General features: G+C 42.6%; 1 protein-coding gene across 4 annotated transcripts in view; it reads right to left on the reverse strand.

Moving 5' to 3' along the window:
• Window positions 1-3,303, reverse strand: part of ASCC3 (activating signal cointegrator 1 complex subunit 3) — a 287,466-nt gene extending 284,163 nt beyond the window's left edge. Inside the window, exon 1 of one of the 4 annotated variants that reach the window (XM_068937883.1) lies at window positions 3,225-3,303. The gene's annotated coding sequence lies outside the window, so the exon portion shown is untranslated. Of the gene's footprint in view, window positions 1-1,695; window positions 1,913-3,224 lie in introns of those variants that run through there. The other 3 variants (XM_068937886.1, XM_068937884.1, XM_068937887.1) reach the window with 3 other exon arrangements.
• Window positions 3,304-6,000: the final 2,697 nt, after the last annotated feature.

The following is a 6,000-nucleotide window of genomic DNA, read 5'->3' on the forward strand; positions in this document are numbered from 1 at the left end:
AACTAGAGAGTGGAGTTTGTTTCTTCCTCTTTCTCCAAGCATTAAAGACTGATTTGATTTAACAAGGAGTATGTAGGCTAGAAAGCATCCGACATAAACTTCATCTATTGTTACTAAAAAAAATTCACCAGAAAAACATTAAGCTCTTTTTTGGAGTAATGAGGCTTTCCAGCAATCTTTCTATGGGAAGAAAAAACTCTTATCACTATAGAAAACAACACTACGAGCTATAATACTCACGTATTTAACACTTCTAAAAAACCATTAGTTTTTCCAACATTGCAACTCCAGTTTAAGATTTCATGCTTCACATTTGAGCAGTGCATTTTTATTATGCCATGTGAGCGCGCACATCCAAATTCTAAAATTCATTTTGATATGGGTCATGTAACCTCCACTATTTAAGAATAAACCAGACAAGTCTTACTAAGAATACATTTATCTTCTAAGATCCAACTATTTGGTAGTGTTAATGCTCTAATTCATGCTGCAATTTTTCTCCAAAATTAGATCTGCTATTTAAGAATTAGTTTGGTATTGCTTTTTGAACTGTATTATCCTATAATTACTTTACATTGTAACTATCCAGCAAAAGACAATACTCCCTCCTGCCCTCCTTCCACTCCTTGCTCCCATCACTGGTAAAAGAGGAGGAATAAAATACGCAGGAAGAATTCGGACGAGCTGGAGCTCAGTTCAGTATTTATAAGGTTAGGGTTTTTTCAGGAAAAGTGTTGCAGTTCAGTGAGAACACAGTGGTTTGTTACTAAGGAAAAGTCTCCTATTAACATTGTGAAAATAGATTTCTTAACTAAGTGTTCTTCATGATAACAGAAGACTACACTTACCAAATCTGTGCATAACCCTGAGATGCAAGGGATCACAGCTATTTTAGAGGACAAACTTATTAATGATGTTGAAAGAATATAGAAATATATAATCCAATAAGTAAAAAATACTACATTAAAGCAAGAAGAATAAACTGCAAAACTAGAAGAAACAAAACATTATTCACAGTTTTGCAGACAGATTTACATACTATAGCAAATTGTAGTGATCTGTCATGTCTGTTCCAAAAAGACAGAAAATATCAGAGCCTTAACATACATCAAATTATCCTTTCACTAGTCCAATGAAAAGACTCTATTATCTTATTGTTGTCTATGCTGTGCAACCAGTTTCTAGAAAAAAGCGTAACAGCTTAGAAGGATACAGTGAAGCGCAACAAAAATGACCAGCAACGTGGAAGATGCCATCTATTAGGAAAGATTCAACAAAGTGGGATTATTTCACAGAATCACAGAATAGTTGAGCTTGGAAGAGACTTCTGGAAATCATTTGGTCCAACCCCCCTGCTCAAGCAGAGTCATCTAGAGCAATCTGGCCAGGACTGTATCCAGTCAGGTTTTAATACCTCCAAGGACTCCACAGCCTCTCTGGGCAACCTGCTCCACTGTTCAACCCTCCCAGGCTGAAGAAGTGTTTTAGGTTACCAGGGGGAGAGACACATTCATAGCCTTCAAATGCATATATGACAGCTGCAGAAAGGAAAGAATAAGACAGGAAATAAAGAGCTGAAAAAGAGTAACATCTGCTCCTCTTGTTAATTTTAAGAGCAGGTTTAGCTTCAAAGAAAGCTCCACAAACATGAAACTACCAGAACAAATTATTGCTGTTTGGCAACTCAGTTCTTACCTTCTCCCTGATTCAGTGGACCAGTGATCTAATTCTTCCACAAGCCAAGCTAGCTTTTAGAGAAAACAATTCAGGCCTAACATCTAAAAAGCTTTACACAGTTTTATAGGAACTCCAACATAAAGTGCCTGATGGTCTAGGCCACTATTGGCTGAAGAACTAATTGGGACTTCTTCAGTATCCTCATATAAATGGAAAGAGGCTTCCTCCAAACACCTACACACATAATGCCAAGATGACGCAAGTTTAATCTCCGTCACGGCCAAAAGCAAGTCAGATCCAAAAGTTTTTACTGCGTCTGCTGAAGAGCAGTCTAGGCTTACTTGGACTCAGCACCTTATTGGTATAATTAATGTGGTGTTTGGATCAAAGTCAGCTTGTATCTCAACTCATGATTGGGTTTTGTGTTTTGTTTTTAATAGATATACATATCTATCTGTATGGATATACATAACAGGTGTCACATCTCTGGTACTTTTATCAATTTTTGTACTGCAGTATAAACTCAAGCCAAGTCTATCCTCAAGACAGTAATTAAGCTTGACTATTATACCAAATTCTAAAAATAGAGGTAATGAAAAAGTAAATACAGTGAAATATCATAAGCATCTTCAGGAGTCTGCAGAAGTGGAAGACTACTGGTTCCATTTCAGTAGTACTATGCTACAGTTAATCCCTCAAAAAGCTGTAACACCAAAGAAGATATTTTAGTTATAGTGAAATAAAATCTAAATTCTGAACTCATAAAAGCTTTTAAACAGACTCTTTAAACTCCAACATGCTACAGTCTCCTGGAGCATTTGAAAGGTAAACCATACGACACTAGAGCTACTCATGCATTTTAAGAGCATACCTGACACTTTACGATCACCAGCTAAAACGAAGCAAATCATACCAGAAAGGGGAAAACACTCTACTCGATCACATTTGTGTTTTTTAGCTGCTCTAGTTCTCAAAATTTATTAGAGAGTCCTGAAAGCACTCAGACCCATTCAATACTAGCGCTATTTTTCACTTGACAGCACCCCTGCAAGCCCTACCTCAACAAACACGCTGAGGTCCAAAACCGAAAAACAGAATTAAGCAGCGCATTTTATCAGTTATCTTTTATTACGAGCCGCTCACAGTCTGCCGGCTGCACGAAGGTTTAAGCGACGGCTCGGGCACACGGCCGCCAAAGGCAGGCCTCGGCACCAGCCCCACCACCCCATGAGCCGCGGGCGGCCCGGCGGCGCCCTGGCCGCGGCCCTGCCGCCACCGGCCAGCGCGCGCCGCCCCGTAACGGCTGCGCCCCAACGGCCGCCCCCCCTCACAGGCGTCGCGCCGAGACCCCCCGCCCGAAAGGGCCAGGGCGGCGCGGCGGAGAGCCCAGGGAGCCGCTCGCCCCGCCTGCCCGGAGCACGGCGACCTCCCAGCGCTGCCAGCCCCGCCGCCCCTGCGCCGCCGCCGCCGCCGCCACAGCAGCAGGCGGCCGCCCGCCAGCCCCGCGCAGCCACCCGACCCCCGCCCGCCCCAGCTCAGCCGCGCACCTGCCTTCCGGCTTGCCGGTTCCGCTGCCGCAAAGGGCCGAGCGCGGCGCGACGGTGCCGTAAAGCGAGCAGGCGGGGCTAGAGTGCTGCGCCGCTCGCACGCCCGCTGCCCCGCAGCCGCTCGCTGCGTAGTCGGGTACGCGGCGGGGGCAGCCCCGCTGCTGCTCTCCTGGCCTCGCAGCCCTCCCGTTGCTCCAGAGCCCCGGAGAGGCTTCCGTGACTTTCTCTCCTCCGTCTCCCTCTTTGCTGCCTCGCCCAGCGTGGCGCGCTGGCGGCCTCCGCAGCCGAGGCTGTGCGCTCCGGTGCTCTGGCGCTGGGCTCGGGCGCGCCCGTGAACAGCGCGGTTTCACACCCAAAGGCACCGTAGTAAAGTGAAGCTAAAGGCCAAATTGTGCAGGAAGGGGTGGGGGGGAAGGCAGAAGAATGAGAGGAAAAATAAGTTTCGGGACAGAACCGAGTGGAGGAAAAAAGAAGTGCTCGCTCCGACGTGTTTGCGTGGCTGCATGCAAACTGAAACGGACGGTAAGAGGCCTCCAGCTGCGTAATTGTTAACGTTCAGCTCCCTTACTCCTGACTTTCGACTTGTTACGTAGCTTCTCTGTGTCCTCTCTCATGAGGAATGTCACCTCAGCCTATACTGCTTTCATCTGTACGGGTCTAGTAATTATTCTGTTCACATAGAAGAATGAAAGCACTGATGCATGTGTTTGTCTAAATGTACAGTTGGAGATGCTCAAAAACACATTCTCGGGAAGATGGTAACGTGCTCAAGCCCTTGCTAAAAAATGAAGCGTACAGTTTAAACGAATCACAAAACATAGATATCTTGGGGGGAGTTGGCAGATAACCATTTGGTCTGGCTATGATGTTCCTAGACCGCTTCTACTGTTTGGCTAGTCTACTGGAAATCCGCAGTTTTAGCCAGTTCTATTCAGTCTCCTGTTATAAAATGTCTTTGTAGTGAAATTATGTAGGACTAGTAAAGAATAAGCTTTGAAATTAATCTCCTGTAACTAGATGCTAGATATAGCAGGCTTTCATAGTTTTGTAACCATATTCTCAAAGCAAAAGGGTATGCTTTATAAATGCGGTGTTTAATATTTCTTTTGCACAAGATCTATAGGCCACAAGTTAAATGTAATTAAAAAAGAGGGTGTCTTCAAAATCCTTTCTTGAGTTCTTCTCATACTCCGGCTTTACTTTTTAAAGAGTGTTTTTGTATTCTTTCTGAGCCTAATTTTTAATGAAGACTGAGGCCTTAACATTTCCATATTTCCTTATGGTAACAGGAAATCCCATTACATGTTTGTTAGTCAAAGCTATCACATAAGTGGATTTACCCTACCTCCCTGATTTTTTGAAATCCGTAGTTCACATAAAAGCCAGAGTTTCCAGCTCAAGCAAAGCAACAATATACTGTACAGGAAAGACAGGCAAACTTCTCCACATGATTGTACTTTCATTTGTAGACAAAAGATGTTATAGGTTGAATGTTTTCTATTAGATAAACAGTTATACAGAAACACTTAAATATATGTAAAAATTGTGCATTTGATTATTAGGATGAATGCAACAAAGCTAGGCTTTGCAAGGAATGTCCTGTCTTTGCAAGATCATTTTCCCCATGGATCTCCTGAGTTCACAGGCTCAGAAGCTTCTCTCAGAATCTTTTTATGGGCAAAAAGGAACTCACTATGTATTTGGAACCAAGGATTGACTTTCAGCCCAATTAATGTTTGAAGAGTCTAACAGTCCAAATTGCCTACTAGAGAGATGTCTCTGTTTACAGGTTTTAACCTTTTGTGTTATGCTCACTTTTCAAATGTTCCTCTGGATCCTAAGGTTGACATCTTGGTCCTCTGCAAGGAGAATGCAGGAGGGACTTACAAAAAGTTACCGGTATCCTGAGGATGATGTTCCCCCTTTGCCAGGAGGGGCATGATGTTGATGCCTTTTTTCTCCCCTGACCTGTAAACTGCTTGTGTTTATTTTTATGTTTTCTTAACACAATCTCCTTCTTTTTTATTGGCTTTCAGCTCAAATCTGAGAGTTGAACAACAGCTTCCCTCAGTCTCGGTTGACAGAAAGGACTATTGTTTCTTATTCAGTGATTGCCTTGGTTTGTCAGACCTCTTCCATATAGGGTTTCCATGAAGCTTAACACAAAACAAGTCAGGCAGTAGTCGCTCGACCACTAGAAAACTTGATCACTAGACAGCCGTTAAAGTAAGCTAACGCTAGTTCAGGCCACGACAAATTCTAAGACCAAGAGAAAAACTGGGATGCTCTACTAATTATGGCAAAAAACAAGAGTCACATTTTCCGGGTTACTTTTGTATCCACATCTTGCAGAACTTCAAAACTTCACATTTTTTTGTGCTTCTTCAGTTTTCCCTGACCTTCACTTCCCAGCAGACATTAGGAATATACCACATCCTCGTTATGATCTAGCTTTCAAAGACTTCAAGTGCACAAAAGGCTGCACATATCAAGCTTCTACTACTATGCCAAAATGTAAATTGGTTTTGTAAACAAGTATTTTAAGTAGTGTATGCCCTTAGTTGTGTTAATACTGTAATTATTCACATACCAATGTGATGTTTTATAATAAAGCTATTATCAGGCAAATTTTTAGTGCATCTGAAATTCCAGACAGTGCATGGAATTTATCTTATCAAATGAAAGTGAATTAACATAGACTTACTGAGTAAATACCTCAGAAAAACAGCTTTTTCAGTTTTCCTTCTTAGGTACTAAAACTTTTTGTAAAGTATAT

This window comes from Struthio camelus, chromosome 3, assembly GCF_040807025.1.
Source record: "Struthio camelus isolate bStrCam1 chromosome 3, bStrCam1.hap1, whole genome shotgun sequence".
Taxonomy (NCBI): Eukaryota; Metazoa; Chordata; class Aves; order Struthioniformes; family Struthionidae; genus Struthio; species Struthio camelus.